This window comes from Nomascus leucogenys, chromosome 4 (genome assembly GCF_006542625.1).
Source record: "Nomascus leucogenys isolate Asia chromosome 4, Asia_NLE_v1, whole genome shotgun sequence".
Lineage (NCBI taxonomy): Eukaryota > Metazoa > Chordata > Mammalia > Primates > Hylobatidae > Nomascus > Nomascus leucogenys.
Genome location: NC_044384.1, coordinates 67,541,464 through 67,560,308, shown reverse-complemented (window position 1 = coordinate 67,560,308; position 18,845 = coordinate 67,541,464). Strand labels below are relative to the sequence as shown.

At 43.9% G+C, this 18,845-nt stretch overlaps 1 pseudogene; it reads right to left on the bottom strand.

Moving 5' to 3' along the window:
- Window positions 1–7,867: 7,867 nt before the first annotated feature.
- Window positions 7,868–18,407, bottom strand: LOC100592636 (annotated as a pseudogene).
- Between the last annotated feature and the right edge of the window lie 438 nt (window positions 18,408–18,845).

Genomic DNA, 18,845 nt, shown 5'->3' with positions numbered 1-18,845 from the left:
CACAGCACCCCCACCTGGTTTATCACCTGCTCCTGCCTGCCTGCCATTTTACTTCTTAAATTCTATGATCTCTTAAGTGACTTGCATTCATTTGCCTTGTTTTGGCATATCTTATCCTTTGTCCTGTCAATCTTGGAGTGCTTGATTTAGACTTTGTTTTTGGTGTATTAATGATTCCATTCAATCAAAATTCACTTCCCTGTAGCTTCAAATGTTGGTCTGCCTTGGTTTCCTCAATCTAAGGGCTGCAAGAGGAGTGTTTTGCGTCACATTATTTATTTATTTATTTTTGAGATGAAATTTCGCTCTTGTTGCCCAGGCTGGAGTGCAATGGCGTGATCTTGGCTCACTGCAACCTCTGCCTCCCAGGTTCCAAGCAATTCTCTTGCCTCAGCCTCCTGAGTAACGGGAACTACAGGCATGTACCACCATGCCTGGCTAATTTTTTTGTATTTTTAGTAGAAACAGGGTTTCACCATGTTGGCCAGGCTGGTCTCAAACTCCTGACCTCAGGTGATCCACCCACCTCGGCCTCCCAAAGTGCTGAGATTACAGGCATGAGCCACCGTGCCCAGCCACATTATTGTTTATTGGTTTTATTATTAACACAACCTCAGACAAAGTTACACTGAGGAACTGTAGCTTAGAAAGTATACATTTTATTTTTAATGTGGTAAAATACACACAACATAAAATTTACCATTTTCACCATTTTTAAGGGTAAAGTTTAGTGGCCTTAAGTATATTCACATTGTTGTGTAACTATCACCACTATTCATCTCCAGAACTTTTTCTCCATCCCAAACTCAATCTCTGACCTGTTAAACAATAGCTCCCCATTTCTCCCTCCACCAGGCCCCTGGCAACCACCACTGTATTTTCTGTCTCTATGGATGTGGCTATTCCAGCTCCCGCATAGAAATGTCATCATTCAGTATTTGTCCTTTTGTGTCTGGCTTTTTCACTTGGTATTATGCCCTCCAGGTTCATCCATGTTGTAGCATGTGTCAGATTTTTCTTCTGTTATTGGAAAAAACAAACTCTGCAAAATATTTTAAAGAGGTTTGTTTCTGAGCCCATGTTGTCAGAGTAGGTAGCTAGGCAGACATGAGCAGGGCGGGAAAGGCCCCTGCACTCCTGCCCAGGAATGTCAGGTAACCATCAGGTGATGGTCAGGCAGTTGTTAAACTGTCTCTCTAAAATAATAATTGGTTGCAGCTGATGCCAGGGAAAGGCAGTCTCCCAATAGATGGAAACACTTGAAGCTGGTGATCAGCAGCTTCCCGATGAGATCTTGGGAACTGGGCAAGTAGGCTCATGAATGCGCACTAAGAGGCAAAATAGCAGAGTTTAACTGGTATACGACCTTCCTTTAGGAACACTTGACTGGTAAGGGAAAATTGCCTCAAATGAGCATGTGCACAACTTCATTAAACACACTGTGCACGCAGCCCCTCCCAAGTGCTGGCAGGCCACTGTGCATGTGAATGGCCTACCCCAAAGAAAAATCAAGCGGGGAGAGACCTAAACCACGGAACCACGCCTGTGTATGAAACCCCAAGTGAAAAGCCAAACAGTGTATGTGGATCTCTCAAGCTGGCTGCTTGGCCCTCTTCCAAGTGTAGTTTACTTCCTTTTGTTCCTGCTCTAAAACTTTTTTTTTTTTTGAGACATAGTCTCGTTCTGTTGCCAGGCTGGAGTGCAGTGGCGCGATCTCAGCTCACTGCAACCTCTGTCTCCAGGGTTCAAATGATTCTTCTGCCTCAGCCTCTGGAGTAGCTGGGACTACAGGTGTGCACCACCACACCAAGCTAATTTTTGTATTTTTTTTTTTTTTAGTAGAGACGGGGTTTTACCATGTTGACCAGGATGGTCTTGATCTCTTGACCTCGTGATCCACTCACCTTGGCCTCCCAAAGTGCTGGGATTACAGGCGTGAGCCACCGTGCCCGGCCTCTAAAACTTTTTAATAAACTTTCACTCCTGCTCTAAAACTTGCCTCGGTCTTTCACTCTGCTTTATTCCCCTTGGCTGAATTCTTTCCTCCTAGGGAAGAATTGAGTTTGCTGCACACCCTTCGGATTTGCTACTGCTAACAATATGAGTGACTGTGGCCAGGAGAAAACACAAACTCAAGAAGCCCTGAGTAAGTGATCATGAAGTGGTTGGGTTACAGTTTGGTTTTATACATAATTGTAAGTAAAATTATAAATCAATAAATGAAAGGTATATATTGGTTTAGCTAGAAAAGGCAGGGCATCTCAAAGCAGGGGCTTACAAATCGTAGGTGGGTTTTCAGGATTCTTTAGTTGGCAATTGATTGCAAGAGTTAAGCTTCATCTAAAGACGTGAAGTCAGTAAAAAGGAATGCTTAAGATAAGGGAGTCTGCTATCTCTCATGTGATGCTATACCAGAGTCAGTTGGAAAATAAGCCATGTTATACTGGGTTAATTTAAAAAAACAATTTAAGGAGATTTTATGGTTTGTAGGGTGTGATTTAACCTTATCCTTGCATAGTCTTGGGTCTTATTTATTTATCTGAGACTGAGTCTTGCTCTATCTTGTTTATAATTCGGTATCTTATTGCCACAGTGAGTCTGTTCTGTCAGTCTTATGATCTCTATTTTAATGTTAATGCTGGTCAGTTGTGCCTAAACTGTGAAAGGAAGAGGGTATTATGAGGCATGTCTGACCTCCCTTCCTGTCACGGCTGGGAATTAAGTTTTTAGGAATTTTCTGGGGTCCCCTTGGCCAAGAGGGGGTCCTTTCAGTTAGTTGTGGGGACTTAGGATTTTTTTTTTTTTTTTTGAGACAATCTCACTCTATTACACAGGCTAGAATGCAGTGGCACTATCTTGGCTCACTGCAACCTCTGCCTCCTGGACTCAGCCTTCTGTCTCAGCCTTCTGAGTAGCTGGGACCACAGTCGTGCACTACTGTGGCCAGCTAGTTTTTTGTATTTTTTTGTAGAGATGGGGTTTTGCCATGTTGCCCAGGCTGGTCTCAAACTCCTGAGTTCAAGCAATCCTCCCATTTTTGCCTCCCAAAATGCTGGGATTACAGGCATGAGGCACCACGTCCAGCTAGGATTTTATTTTTAGTTTACCCTTCCTTTTTTAGGCTGAATAATATTCCACTGTATGTATATGCCACATTTTGCTTATCCATTTATTCACTGATGGACACTTGGGGCTTCTTCTTTTTTTTGGCTACTGTGAATAATGCTGCTATAAACATGGGGTTCAAATATCTCTTTGAGACCCTGCTTTGACTTCTTTTGGATATACACCCAGAAGTGAAATTGGTGGATCATAGGATAATTTTGCCTTTGCAAAATTATGACAGTAAGAGAAATCTGACATAGTTGACTCCATCTTGCTTCTAGCCTCCAAGCTGTCCTTAGTCATTCCTGGGCATAGGCCAGGCTAACTTTGGGAGAAATTTATTTTTATATTATTATTTTTTTGAAACAGTCTCGCTCTATCACCCAGGCTGGAGTGCAGTGGCGCAATGTTGGCTCACTGCAACCTCCTTCTCCTGGGTTCAAGTGATTCTACTGCCTCAGCCTCCCAAGTAGGCTAATTTTCAGATTTTTAGTAGAGATGGGGTTTTACCATGTTGGCCAGGCTGGTCTCCAACTCCTGACCTCAAGCGATCCACCTGCCTCAGCCTCCCAAAGTGTTGGGATTACAGGTGTGAGCCACCCTTACTTGAAAGTGAGGATGACAATAGTCCCTCACTAAAACTAACCCCCTTCTTGCTCAGGTACTGAAAACCACCTTTGTAAGATTAATGAAAGGCCACAAGAATAGGACTATGGGAGGGGTCTGAACTCTGCTAAGATGTAGGCATAGTGTCTATAATTCCTTCCTGCTCAAGAGTCATGGGGCCAGAGGTCACAATATTTGTGACTTCCAGCCAGACATGGTGGCTCACGCCTGTAATCCCAGCACTTTGGGAGGCTGAGGTGGGTGGATCACTTAAGGTCAGGAGTTCGAGACCAGCCTGGGCAATATGGTGAAACTCCGTCTCCACTAAAAATACAAAACAACAACAACAACAAAACAAACTTAGCTGGGCATGGTGGTGGGCGCCTGTAATCCCAGCTACTAAGGAGGCTGAGGTAGGAGAATCACTTGAACCTGGGAGGCGGAGGTTGCAGGGAGCCAAGATCGTGCCACTGCACTCCAGCCTGGGCAAGAAAAACGAAACTCTGTCTCAAAAAAAAAAAAATTATAGAAATTGCAGGTGTGAACCACAGCACCTGGCCTATATATGTCTATCTTTATGTCAGTAGCAGGCTGTTTTCATTACTGTAAATTTGTGGTAAGTTTTGAAATCAAGAAATGTGAGACGTGCAACTTTGTACTTCTTTTTCAAGATTGTTTTGACTCTTTAGGGTCCCTTGAGATTCTATCTGAAATTTAGGATGGATTATTCTTTTTCTGCAAAAATGTCATTGGGATTTTGGTAGAGATTGCATTGAATCTGTAGACCGTTTGAGTTATATTGGTATGTGAAGAATATTGCCTACCCGGCCATGAACACAGGATGTCTTTCCGTTTATTACTGTCTTTTTAAATTTTTTTCAGCGACATTTTGTAGTTTTCAGTGTATAAGACTTTTGCTTGCTTGGCTAAGTTTATCGTTACGTATTTTACTCTTCTTAATGCTTTTGTAAATGGAATTGTTTTCTTAATTTTCTTTTTGGTTATTTATTGTTAATGTATACAGGCAAAACTGATTTTGCTTGTTGATTCTGTATGCTACAACTTGGCTAAATTTGTCTATTAGTTCTAACAGGTGTGTGTATGTATAACAAAAAATTTTTCATAATAAAGGAATTTTATTTTATTTCTATTTTTTCAGATCTGGGGGAATATGTGCAGGCTTGTTACTTGGGTATATTTCATTATGCTGAGGTTTGGACTTCTAATGATCCCATCACCCAAGTGTGAACATAGTACCTGAAAAACTTTTCTATGAAAAACATAGAAAGTTTTTCAACCTTTTTGCCCCTCTCTCCCTCCCCGTTGGAATATTTTTAAAACACTTTCAAAACCATCCTCTCCCTATTATTAGGAGGCTATGCATGAATGCACTTTGCATCTAATGAATACCGAATGCAGATGTGTAGAGAATCCTGACCATGCCACGCTGGCGCCAGTGAAGATAGAAAAGCAGATCACGATTGCTAAAGTGCTTTGAATCCCCAGTTACACAAAATCAAGCATAAATGGTTGATATTCCAGGTCGAAAATGTTGACAGAAGAGAGGAATATTTAAGGGATCTTTTCAGAGGTTTCCAATTTGCTTAGTATTAAACTGTGACCTCTGAATATATTTAAATTGTGGTTATCCCGGCATGTTAGAATTTCACAGAAAATGGTAAATAATGTAAATAATGTTTAGTAGAAAATTGCTTTGATTTGGGGGATCTCCTGCCACACCATAAATGAGGTATAAATAGTTTTCTAATTTAGGAAAAACAGTGAGAAGATTTTCCTGCTTGAGAAAGGCAGTTGTACCTACTGTCAAAGTAATTGAAAGGACTTACTGAGAACATGGGAACAGAAGAACGCAGAGGTCAGAGAATTTCTGGAGTGTCCAATTAGAGCTACAAATACAGGATGCGTGTATTGGGGCTATACATATAACTGCAAGGAAAATGATGTGCCTCAAAAAGTGAAATAACATGCAGCTGCTTCCACTGTTTAGGGGCTTGTCCTGGAGTCAGCTCTACCCTCTTCTGGGCCCTGTCCTCCAGGTGATAAAAGGGAGGAGAACCACATATGCAATTGCTGCCTACATGGTGCAGAACCAAGACACCTTCACCTGGCCCCCAGGAGCCCAGGACACCTATACCTGGGCTCCAGGAATGTGCTCTTCGGCCTTATCTCAAACTATCTTCCCTCCAGACAGGGAGGCTGGGATTAGAACAGGTGGGACCATAGGCATTTGCAACCCTGAGGCTCATCAGGGTCTGCCAGGGGCAGACAGCAGAACATAGCAGCTCTCTTGAGTACACGGGTTCAGTAAGTCAAAGCCTTTCCCGTTCCTCCTTCGCCTGAGGGACAGATGACCATCTAACTCCTCCCAGACCTTGCATGGCCCTGTCTGTAATTACTGTTTCCTTTAATTTCTGGCGGTTCACCTCATTATAGTCCATGAACCTAATGAGAGGGTCCCTTTGCCTGGTAACCAGGGATGGAACAGGTTTGGATTAGACTCTGACTCATTGTGTTTTGCTGGTCGGACTCCAGTTGTGTCTGCTCCTGACTTACCTCACTTCTGTGGTCCCAAGAATGCAAACGGCGGCCTGGTTCTGCCGGGCTCCACTCCCCACCTCCACTCCCCACCACTCCTAACTCTGGCTGACCTACATAGTCTTTCCTGAGTGCACTGAAATAGCTGTTTTCATTTCTGCTCATCCATGCTGATGGCTTTCCCTTTCCCGATGCATTAGACTCCCCCTCCATCAATATTGCACATTTGGCCTCCATTCCACATACTTCACGTGCCTTTCTAGATGGTTTTATTCCTATGAAAAACAACTGATTATTATTTTTCTCTGTCTGTTCATGTTGTTTTACTTATTATTTTACTTCTCCCTTGTGTTATTCCAAATCATAAGAAAAATAGCAATACCCCCTGCTATTATAATTCCTATTTGAAACTATGTAAGGCTCGGCATGGTGGCTCACACCTATAATCCCAGCACATTGGGAGGCCAAGGTAGCAGGATCCCTTGAGTCTAGGAGTTTAAGACCAGCCTTGCCAATATAGTGAGACCCCTATCTCCACAGAAAAATTGAAAAATTAGCCAGGTATGTTGGTGCACACCTATAGTCCCAGCTACTAGGGGGGTTGAGGCAGGAGGATTCCTTGAGCCCAGGAGTTCGAAGCCGCAGTGAGCTGTGTTCATACCACTGCACTCCAGCCTGGGCCACAGAGTGAGACTCTGTCTGTATATAAAAAAAAAAAAGAAATAAACTATGTAAAATATTAACTGTCCTAATACCATTTCCCAAAGGGAAACATCCTCTTAATGATGCCAGCCAATGCATCAGGAAAGATTACCGTTTGACTGTCATAGATCACTATAGCCTGCTTATTTATCCTATTATTCTAAGTGTGCCATGTTTCTGTTGCTAATGCATTTCTTTTATTTTGTTAAAAATGTGAAATTTTCAAGCTTAAAGGAACTTTTAAACTTAGAGTTGTGAGTACACTACACAACAACTTTTTCCTAAGCCGTTTGAAAGTAATTTGTCCACATCATATGCCAATTCATCCCAATTTTTCAGATGTATTTGCTACAAGGCTATCTCCTACATAACCACACTACACCATTCCAACCAGGAAATTAAAAGACACATCACCTCCATCTCACCCTCAAACCCCCTTTAGATTTTGCCAATTATCCTGAGTGTTCTATGCAGCAAAACGATTCAATCCGAAGTCTTATATTGCCTTGTGTTGTCCCTCTCTCTCTCTTTTCACAAAAGCACTTTTTATTTGAGGCAAAAAGAAGTCTTGCTGTAAGGATTATAGTTCCATCAGCTGAAACTCAACTGTTAGAGGCACTATTTTGACTCTGTAGATTTTGCTTCTCCTTGGTCAGAAAAGGGTATTCAGGTTGCACTTTCTTCAGCTGAGCAAAAATGGCAAAGAAAGTGGGAAAAGAATTCCACTCTACTGATGCTGCTCTTCAGACCTGAGGTCAAGCTTGACAGGCCCTTGCTGGTCAGTCTGCAGATTGCTGCCCCACTGCCGAGGGATACGGGCCATACTACATTTGCAAGAAAACAATGAGGCGGGAAAACCAGGCGTAGGTTACTTGAGGAACAGCAGACATCCACCGCTTCAAAACTCTTCATGGAATGGGTGATCCTTCGGGGAGGCTCAGCTCACCAAGGCACAGACCCTTCAGTTCCTGTTGCAGCTGAGTAAGGAGGTCATATCCTGGCTGCTCAGTTCAAAGTCAAAGACCTTGAAGTTCTCAGCAATGCGTTCCATTGTCACAGATGTGCGGATCACCACCAAGTTCCTCTGCATGAGGAGCCACATCAGAACCTGGCCACGGTTTCACTGTGCTTGGCTGCAATCACTTTGATCCTGGGGTCCTCCAGGAGGGAAGGATCCTCAGGCTTGGCCGTGGGCCTGTCGGGAGAGCCAAGGGGGCTGTAGGCGGTCCCTGTGCTGCCTCTGGACTGGTAGTACTGGATTAAGTTCTCTTGAGTTAGGGACCTACCAGTGGCGCTCAATCTGATGAACCACTGCTGGCTTACACTTTTTTTTTTTTCCCTTTGAGACGGAGTCTCACTCTGTTGCCCAGGCTGGAGTGCAGTGGTGTGATCTTGGTTCACTGCAACCTCCACCTCCTGGGTTCAAGCAATTTTCCTGCCTCAGTCTCCCAAGTAGCTGGGACTACAGGCACACGCCGCCACACCCAGCTAATTTTTTTGTATTTATAGTAGAGACAGGGTTTCACCACGTTAGCCAGGATTGTCTCGATCTCTTGACCTCCTGATCCGCCCGCCTCGGCCTCCCATAGTGCTGGGATTACAGGCATGAGCCACCTTGCCCAGCCAGCTTACACTTTAAGCCAGATTTGTTTAAGGTCCTCTCGGCCTGGAGATGGTGAAGTTGGAGATGCCAGTAGCTTTCACCAGCCCCTGAATGAGTTGCCTGATTCATCTAACAAGGAAAATTCCTTCCCAGGCTGACAGCCTGTTGGCCAGTGAATAAGGCGGAGGTCGAGGTAGTCCAGCTCCAGGCCACTGAGCACCTTCTGGCAGGATCCTCTCACCAGGCACTTCTTGTGGCACATGCCCCATGGCTTGCTGATGATGAAGAGCCACTCGCACCTCACCACCTGCTCCTTGAGCTGCTCCTGGTTCTCATTCTGGTGCACGTGGGTGCAGTCAATGTGGCGGTATACAGTGTTGATCGCTACCTTCACAGCCTCAGCCACCTGGCCCGGAGGGGACTTCCAGGTGCCTAGCCCCAGCATGTCCATCTTGGTGCCATTGTTGAGCGTGATGTGGCTGTCATGGCTGCCTTGCCTTAAAGACCCCTCCCTGCAATTTGCCTCAGTTGTCCATCTCTTTGGTCTTCTTCAGTCCTGAATAATTTTAGTGTTTCCTTGACTTTCGTTACCCCGACTTTTTTTTTTTTTTTTTTTTTTTTGAGATGGAGTCTCACTCTGTCGCCCAGGCTGGAATGCAGTGACACGATCTCGGCTCACTGCAACCTCCACCTATCAGGTTCAAGCGATTCTCCTACCTCAGCCTCCTGAGTAGCTAGGATTACAGGCACTTGCCACCACAGCCAGCTACTTTTTGTATTTTTAGTAGAGACGGGGTTTCACCACGTTGGCCAGGCTGGTCTCAAACTCCTGACCTCAAGTGATCTGCCCGCCTCAGATTACAGTGACCCTGACTTTTGGAGATAACAGGCTAGTTATTTGGTAGAAAGTCCCCGGATTTGGGTGGGTCTGATGTTTCCTTGTGGTAAAACTCAGATGATGCCCCTTTGCAGGAATATCAGGAGTGTTGTGTTCTCACTGAGTCCTTGCATGTGGCACGTTTCCATTTGCCTCATTAGTGGTAATGATGCAAACACCACTCCTGATTAAGGTGGTGTCTCCTAGCTTCCCCTCCCTAAAGCTACCCTTTCTTTCCCTTAGTAAATGACAAATATTTTGGGGAGAGATTCTCTGATCCTTTATAAATACGCTGTTCCTCATGAAACTTTCAAGTTACCCATTTACTTTCTAGTTTATATCAACATGGTCCTGTGGGTTGTAATGTCACTCAGTGGGTTATATCTATTGCTATCATTATCTATTTGTAAGCTCAAAAATGTCCCAGGTCTGGTAGGGGGGCCCTTCAAGCTGGTTCTGTGTCCCTTTGCTAGGTCCTCTTGTTCCTGGAGCACTGCCTCGCTTACTGGCACGAGAAGAGACTCCAGGCTCATTTTGTGCATTCCTTGCCCCCGTCCCAGAATCAGCCACTTCTCAAGGTGCCCTGGTTCATCTTAGTGGAAAATGCTGTTTAGAAACTAAGCTGTTTTCACTACATGTGCTCATTGCTATTGGATGCTTGATATTCCCAGGCCTGTCAGTGCACAGAACCACACACACACACACACAGACACACACCTGTATCTATTTCTATGTCTATCTCTCTATACTGAAAACCTTGATGTCTCCAATTCCAATCAAACAACAGTGTTCATGCTGGTTTTCTCCCTTCCTACTTGTCCCACAGTGAGAAATCTGCCTCCCATTATCCTCAGCATACAGGCTTATTTGGTCAGTCTCCAAGCTATACCCAGTCTTCCATCACTACGACTCCCCTGCCCACCTCTCTCTGCACACACCCTCCTTACCCCACCAGGGAGGGCCTGCTCACCCTACACAGGTTGGTCTGATCCCCGTGCCAGGCCAGCCCCCTGTGGGGACCTCCTCACTTTCTGCAGGGCTCCTTTCCACCCCTCGTTATCCAGACAGACACCTACTTTGCTTGGGTCTACCCAATGCGGTTTGAATGTTATTGTTCTCAAAGGGAAGGGAGACAAGAGGATGAGCCCAGTGCATATTAAATGTAGTGCCCACCTTCACTAAATGTAAGTCTTCTTGCCAATTGGCTACCCATGGTCTAGAAGACAAATTCCTTTGCTTACTGTTTTATTATGGATCGCTCTGGAATATTAAGGATACAGTTCTGAGCAGACAGTTAAAATGTCTTGTATTACGTGAAGGAAACAGAAACCACCTATGGGTCAAAAGTATTGTGATGAACTGACTCACCTTTATCCTGGCGATCCCTGCCAGCATCGCCCTTGGACCTAGGCAATGGGGCTCCCTTTCCATCTGGTGCTTCAGAGTCCCCTACTTCACCCCTCCTCCAGCCATGACCCTCACAGGGAGGGGAGTCATGGGGTCAAGGGGAAGTGCCCACTGGGGCCCATGTGTCCTCTCCCAAGCCATGCTGTGAACACGGGGGTCCCTGGAACTCTCCACCCAAACATTCCTTGAACCCACATCTAAGGCCTGCACCAGCCTCTCCTCCAGATCAGGGTGAATGGCATCCCTGGTTCATGCACCCTTTAGCTGGGGGGCAGCCAAGCAATAGCTATTGGAAACAGTGAGGAGAGGCTCGATGTGCAAGTTGGAGCATCGAGACCAGCCACCCACTGGGCCCTTTTAGGTGCAGAGTGAAGCTGAGGGTGGAAAGAGAAAGTGGATGGCCGATTGCCATGTTCTGGTGCAGAATTCCAAGGAGGCTGAATATTCTACATGTGAGACTGGCCTTCCAGATTGTTAGGAAGGGGGATAGATTGGATTTTATTTTCCGGCCATTAGCTTGCTTTGTAACTTTTCTTTTCTTTCTTTTCTCCTTCCTTCTTTCCTTCTTTCCTCTTTCTTTCTTTCCTTCCTTCCTTCCTTCCTTCCTTCCTTCCTTCCTTCCTTCCTTCCTTCTTCCCTTCCTTCTCTCCTCCTTCCTTCCTTCCTTCCTTCCTTCCTTCCTTCCTTCCTTCCTTCCGACAGGGTGTCACTCTGTGGCCCAGCCTGGAGTGCAGTGGTGTGATCTTGCCTCACTGCAACCTTGACCTTCCAGGCTCAATCAATCCTCCCACCTCAGCTTCCCAAGTAGCTGGGACTACAGGCATGCACCACCACGCCGGGCTAATTTTTGTATTTTTGTAGAGACAGGGTTTCACCATTTTGCCCAAGCTGGTCTTGAACTCCTGGGCTCAAGCAATCGCCTGCCTTGGCCTCTCAAAGCATTGAGATTACAGGCGTGAGCCACTCACTGTGCCTGGCCATAACTTTCAAATATCTAGATATATAGCATATGAATCTACATTTGTATTCTTGCCCCAGATCCATCAAATATTATAGATAGGCCTGCCCCTTGCATAAAGTAGGTTCTCATATGTGTAGGATTTCTTTATGTGCCACACTTACGGAATGTCCCTCACATCCCCTCTAACAGAGCCCATTCTAACTTGCTGTCAGGTTTGTGCACTCACAAAGCTTGTTCTGGACATCCTTAGACAAATTGTGCTTGCACTCATGTCCATCCTGCCCAACCTGGAGAGGGCTGTGTTGGAGACCAGTTGTTCGCCTGTTGTGAGGGGCTTGGAGAGTAACGATGCTCCTCAAATAGCAGTGGCATTTATTGATATCTATATGCTGTACTTCACCAGTAGAGATTATAAAGATCATCTGAAAAATAGATGCCTTTCTGCATTAACATATGTCACTGTCATTTGACAATTCTTATTTTCTAGCTTTTAAAAAAATGCGATAACAGCTTGCATTTATGTATTATCTCACACTTTCTAAAACACTTCACATTTAGTATGTCATGGAAAATTGAATTTCTGCATTAGTTCCTTATTTATATCACTTGAAAATACCTTCTTTTTTGTAGTGGGACATCTGATATGTTCCTAAGTTTAAGGCAATCTGCATAGTCATTTATTCGCTCTCTCTCTCTTTTTTTTTTTTTTTCTTTTTGATGCAGGATCTTACTCTTTTCCCCAGGTTGGAGTGCAGTAGTGCATTCATGGGTTACTGCAGCCTTGATCTCCCTGGCTGCAGCGATCTTCCCACCTCAGCCCCTTGAGTAGCTGGGACTGCATGCGCACACCACCATGCCCGGCTAATTTTTTATTTTTTGTAGATATGGGATCCCATTATGTTGCCCAACCTGGTCTCAAACTCCTGGGCTCAAGTGATCCTCCCACCTCAGCCTCTCAAAATGTTGGGATTACAGCTATAAGCTGCTGCGCCTGGCCAATTTATATTTTTCGGTAACTTGCTGTGAATTTTTCCTAACCTTCTTTTTCATCTGTTTTTCAAAATAAAAGACAAAGGGTAATGCAGAGCTTTGCCTTCTCAGAACCACTCGTATCTACAGCTTTTCATCCTAAGTTCCTGCTTAAAAACACACAAGGAAACAAATCAACAAACAAAAACTTGGGGCCTCTTCCATCAGTCACTTCTTAAATCAAGGCTTAAAAAAAGAAACCTTTCAGAAATTCTGTTTCGATCCCCACAACTGGGCAGTGTGTCTCATGGCACAGTCATTATCCACAAAGATTAGATGAGATTTGGTTCGGTTTGAGGAACATAAGGAGATCTGAAGACATTTTGCCAATGACTTGCAGCTCATTGCAATGAGTCCTGGAGCCAGAAACCAGTTCTCCTGGCTTTAAATCCTCTCTACCAAACTCCCAATTTTGATAATATGAGCATAAATCAGTTATAATCCCAAAGGGCTGTTACATTATTTTTATGATATTTCTACGTATTTTTTCTGTTTACCTTTATATAAAACTCAATGTCTATAGAACTTTGTAATCCTAAATATAACTTTGAAAGGTATCAATACATGGAAGAAATTTAGTTGACATTAATAACTAATAATTTTATTTATAACAATATAATTAGTTTATATATTACAATATATTTATAACAATATAATATTAGTTGCTTAAAAAACCCAACAGGGTCCAAATAATGATTTACAAGTAGATATGGTTATTGTTAGAAATAAACTAAAAAACAAAATTATTTATATACAAAATTCTTCTAAAGAGGTAAAAATAGGAATAGAAAAATGATGCTCATTCTAAACATATATTTGTTCTCTTCTATTTAAAAAGTAATCTCAGTTTTGGGCAGACAATTGTATTATCACGTTAAAAAGTGTCAGGGGATGGTGATTTTTATGGTTTTACACTGCCTTTCACCATTGCAATTTCTTGGAGATAGATTTACCTGTCCTGAGCAAAGGAAGAGAATTGACCTCAATTAAGAAACTACAAGTTAGACAGCTGGGTGTTCCCACAGCAAGATTTGAATGGCGGTGGATACCATTTAGGAATGAATATAAATAGGCAATACCCAAAAGACATTTCAGTTGCCTGCGAAAGCCACCAAAGCATACTTAATTATCTTTGTGATAATAAGCCTTCAGTCTGGTTTCAAATGCGTAATTTTCTGATACATTACATTTGAAACGCAACATTGCAATTCTTCTTGGACTGACACAGACAGGTCATCTTCACTTTCATTTTACTAAAACAGCCCCCCCGATTTAAAATTGATCAGATTAAATTAGTCTAATCAATAAGAACAAAAGAGGCATGTACTTATTTTATTTCTATCCCTAATAAGAGTTGTAATTTTAAAAAGGCATTAAATACGAATTTTCAAAAACCATTTTCCTTGAATGACACATTGTCATGCTTCATAAGTACACATGTCTGTCTTTCAGGGTAATTTCAGTGATTATTCAATAGTGAAATTGGCTAATTTTGTTTCATAAGGCTTATTTTGTGAATTTAAAGATTACATATATAAGGCCTAACAGCTGGTTAATTAAGTTAATTCAGTAAAAATCAATTGATAACTCACTCATCTTGTAAACAGATTAAATTTTTTCCACATTAACCCATTGATTAAAAATCAGAAGGCACAATCTAGTCCTAAAATTGTACATCCTATTAAATTATGCAGAAAAAGGGGGTCACTTTCATCACTATTTTCACCCACTTAATAGTTTGTCCATCCACGGTTTTTTTTGTTGTGGTTTGTTTGTTTGTTTTTCTTTTGAGACAGAGTCTCACTCTGTCATCCAGGCTGGAGTGCAGTGGCATGATCTCGACTCACTGCAACCTCCGCCTCCCGGGTTCAAGCGATTTTCCTGCTTCAGCCTCCCGAGTAGCTGGGATTACAGTCACTCACCACCACACCCAGGTAATTTTTTGTATTTTTAGTAGATATGGGTTTCACCATGTTGGCCAGGCTTGGACTCCTGACCTCAGGTGATCTGCACACCTCAGCCTCCGAAAGTGCTGGGATTACAGGCGTGAGCCACAGTGCCCGGCCATCCATGGCATTTTTTAATTGGAGCTGGACTCTGTGTGCCTGAGCTGATCTCCCCTGAAATGCCCTCCTCCTCTTGCAGACTCATGGTCTGAGCCTAGCTCCTGCCATGAGGACACCATCCAGTGGCAGAAGGCACTAGCGTGTGAAAGTGGCTGAACTCCAAAGTAGAATACCATAAAGCAATTTCTAGAAGGATTCAGGACTTGTGATGGACTTCAGTCATTTGTCATATGTCAAAATTAAAGAAGAAAACATCAGTGGCCACTTCATAGAGGGTAAGTCTGAAGGTAAGGTAGGTGGCAACTGTAGCCTGCCTGATGAAGGGCACAATGTAATTAAGCAGTAATGTCTGTGAGCCACTGTGGCCCGGGACATTAATGGTATTGCATAGGAAATATGTATCTGCTTGACGAGAAACTCACTTTCAGCTGGGCCCTGTATCAGTTAGTATCAGGCATCACTACAGGTAATAAAAAATCTCTCAACTAAAAAATGGCCTTTAAAAAAGCAGAAGTTGATTTTTGCCCTGCAGTTAGGTAACCAGGGCCTTTAAGTCATTAGGGACCAGCTTCATCCAGTTCGCCATATCTTACTGCAAGGGAAGCTGGGAAATGTAGTCTTTTAGCTGGGTACGTATTCACCCCCCAGTGATGTGCTGGTAAGCCAGTTTTATCCTCCCCCCCACCCCAAAGTGGGAGATGGGGAGGGAGAGAGAAAGAAACTCCTGATTGTAGCATCTGCTAATTTCTGCAGTATAAATACTACCACCATGGTTAATTTCAAGCTACCAATGGTTTAATGATTAGTTTACACAATTCCTGCAAATCTACTAATTGGCTCTTGGGAGCTGGTACAAGCTTGCTCTAGTAGACCACTGGGCTGCAAATAATATCAAGAGTTTTATTACTAAGGAGAAAGGATGGGATGGCTAGACATCTGACAGTCTCTGTCAGAAAGGGATGGGTAGACATCTGACAGTCTCTGCCACAGATCCCAAATGGAACACAACTATGTATTCTGACCAGAAGTAGGATTAGAAATGTGTGCTCCATGATTCCTGCAGAAAAAGAACACTGATTTCTGATGAAACAACATAAAAGGCAGGAGAAAACATGGGCTGGAGAGGCTGCTGATGTTTAAAGAGCTGCAAGGCCAGAAAAACCCATCCTTGGTGCAAACAGGTGCCACCAGCAGAACATATTGGAATTAATCCCTTGAGAATGCAAAGACCCCAAATTAGATGATGAAATGGAACTCCAAGGTAGAATACCATAAAGCAAGGCAACTGGGATCATCTGAAGAGTAGGAGACACGGGATGACGTTTAATGATGCATCTTCCCTTTAGACGAAGCTTTCTGGGGCTTGGGGCCATGTCCTTCCTGTTCATTGTTTTATTTTTGGCTTGTAGCCCAATCTTTGGTACCTTCATTCATTCAACAAACACTTAGTATGCTTGCCTGTGGCAGGCACTGTTCTATGTGCTGAGGGAACAGCAGTGAACAAAACTGGCAGAAGTCCAGGCCCTCATGGAGCTTACACTCTATTCGGAAGGCAAGGGAAAGAAAATAAAATAACTTACATGGTGCTAAATATTATGGAGATAATCAGGCAGGGAAAGAGGATTGGGAGGGTTATAAGTGCTCAGTCGTTTAAGAAAAAAATATATTTATTTTTTGTTATTGAGATGAGGTCTCGCTATGTTCCCAGGCTGGTCTTAAACTCCTGGGCTCAAGTGATCCTCCTGCCTTGGCCTTCCAAAGTACTGGGATTACATGCGTGAGTCACCATGCTGCCTATGAAAAGTGTTTTAAAACTAAATGGTGTTTTAGGTTGAATTTCCTAGAAGCAGTCCCTGAGATGAGAACCCGTGTGCCAGCGATGTGTTAAGGATGTGCTGGGAGGCACCAGCAGCCTCAGTGTTGAGTCTGGCTATCAGTGATGTTCGGGCCAGCGTCCTCTGAAAAGCAGAGCCACAGGAATAATTCGATTCCCAATGTTTTATTTGGGAGGTTTGAGCCCTGAGCAGTGAGAATGAGGAGACAGAGGGAGCGAGGTGGTGAAAAATGCAAAGTGACGTGATGCCTTGCCACGTTGGTCAATGCACCCTGTGAGCTCGCAGGCAGGCCTGGGCCCATGCCCAGCGTGGTGGACCCATCTGGAGATTTGCAAGGAGAGGCTGCGTGTGGAGCAGGCTGCCCGGGGGAAGGGGTAGAGGAGGGTGAGTGGGCACCGTCTGCTTACTTCTCTCCTAACTTCTCTTTCCAACTAGTCAAGACACACTCCGTGGGGGCCACTGCCCTGCCTTCTGGGGCAGCACCTGGCTCCTCAAGCCTTCTCCAGAAGTGGGAGCCTCCACCTGGTGGTGTGACATTTTATTAAAGCCTGGAAGGGAAACGGCAGCCCAGGTAGGGGGCTGGAGGTGTTGGGGCTGCGGAGGTGTTTTTGGACTAAGAAGAGAAAGAAGAAGGCCGCAGAAGGGCATGAGAAGCTGCCCAAGGTCCCTGTCCGACACGGCAGGCCGGCAGGCCCTGCTTGGCTGCTAACCAGCCTCTCAACCTTGGACATGTCACGCGACATCTCTGAACTTAGTCTTAGCGAGAGGGCTAGGGTGGGGTGGGACAGTCTTTCGAATCCCTTTGGCTGAAGCCGCCTGCCTCTGCAGCAGTCAGCACCCTGCCATGCTCCTGGCAGCCCCTGGGTGAGCTTGGAAATGATACTGAACGCCAGGCTTTCAGCAGTCACAGCTGCTGGCAGGGAATGGAGTCCGCTGGATTTGAGCAGAGCTTTTGAAAAAGGGTAGGAGGGAGCTTTCACCCCTCTTCTTACCCCAGGGGAAGTATTTCTTTCACCCTGTAGGAGGGGAAGGAGAACTGGCTTCAGTGATTTCTTTGTCCTTGGACAAATTTGCTACTAACAGCCCTTCAGTAGTCAGCGGGGGGCCCACTCAAGTGAGTTTAAACAGAATTTACAGCATAAATAACTATAGGTAGCTGCAAAGGGAATATAATAATAATTTTTGAATCCCTCAATTCAAAATACTGTGATGTGTTTGAATCCAATTGCCAACAAAATATAAGCACAAACTCCACATGGCCATAACAGCAGCGGGGACTTGGAGTCGGGGTGGGGAGAATGTGGTCCTGGAGGAAACTGAGTGATTGCAGCTACTTTGTGTGGCTGTTCTTGAAGTTAGACCAGAAGAAAATTATTGAAGCATCTCAACTGCACATATGGCCTGGAATCACCCTCAGCTCCACTGGTGCCTGAAGGACAGATACAGGATGCTCTATAACGAGTGCCAGGAACTTCCTTGGGTGATGAGTCGCCTTCACCAGCAGGACCACCTCCCGGCAATTCAGCCTGCTGTTCTCGGACCAGGACGCTGCATCCCACACCTCTAGGGGCACTGTGCAAATGGTATCTAATGTGCAAATGTGCTTGGCAGGGGAGACAGGGTTATTGGTCGCCTTTTCTGTGTGTGTGCATGCCATCATGTTAGATTTTTGAGAATAGAATACCAAACTGCATATTTGATTACATATCTTAATACTAACCTTCATCACCTCAAAGTAGGATTGCCAAATTTAGCAAATATCAACACAGGTTTCCCAGCTAAGTTTGAATTTCAGATAAAAATGAATAATTATTCATCCCAAATATTGCATGGAATATAATAAAAATTATTCATTGTTAATTTAAAATTAAAATGTTAACTGGGTATCCTAAATTTTATCTGACAGCCCAACCTCAAATATCACATTTTCTGCAAATACAAATATTTGTGTGTGTCTATAAATATAAATACATTTTATTTTTCACACAAATGGTAGCATATTGCACACACTATTCTGTGTCCTGATTGTCTTATTTAATAATAACATTATATATAACTGGGCATGGTGGCTCACACCTATAATCACAACATTTTGGGA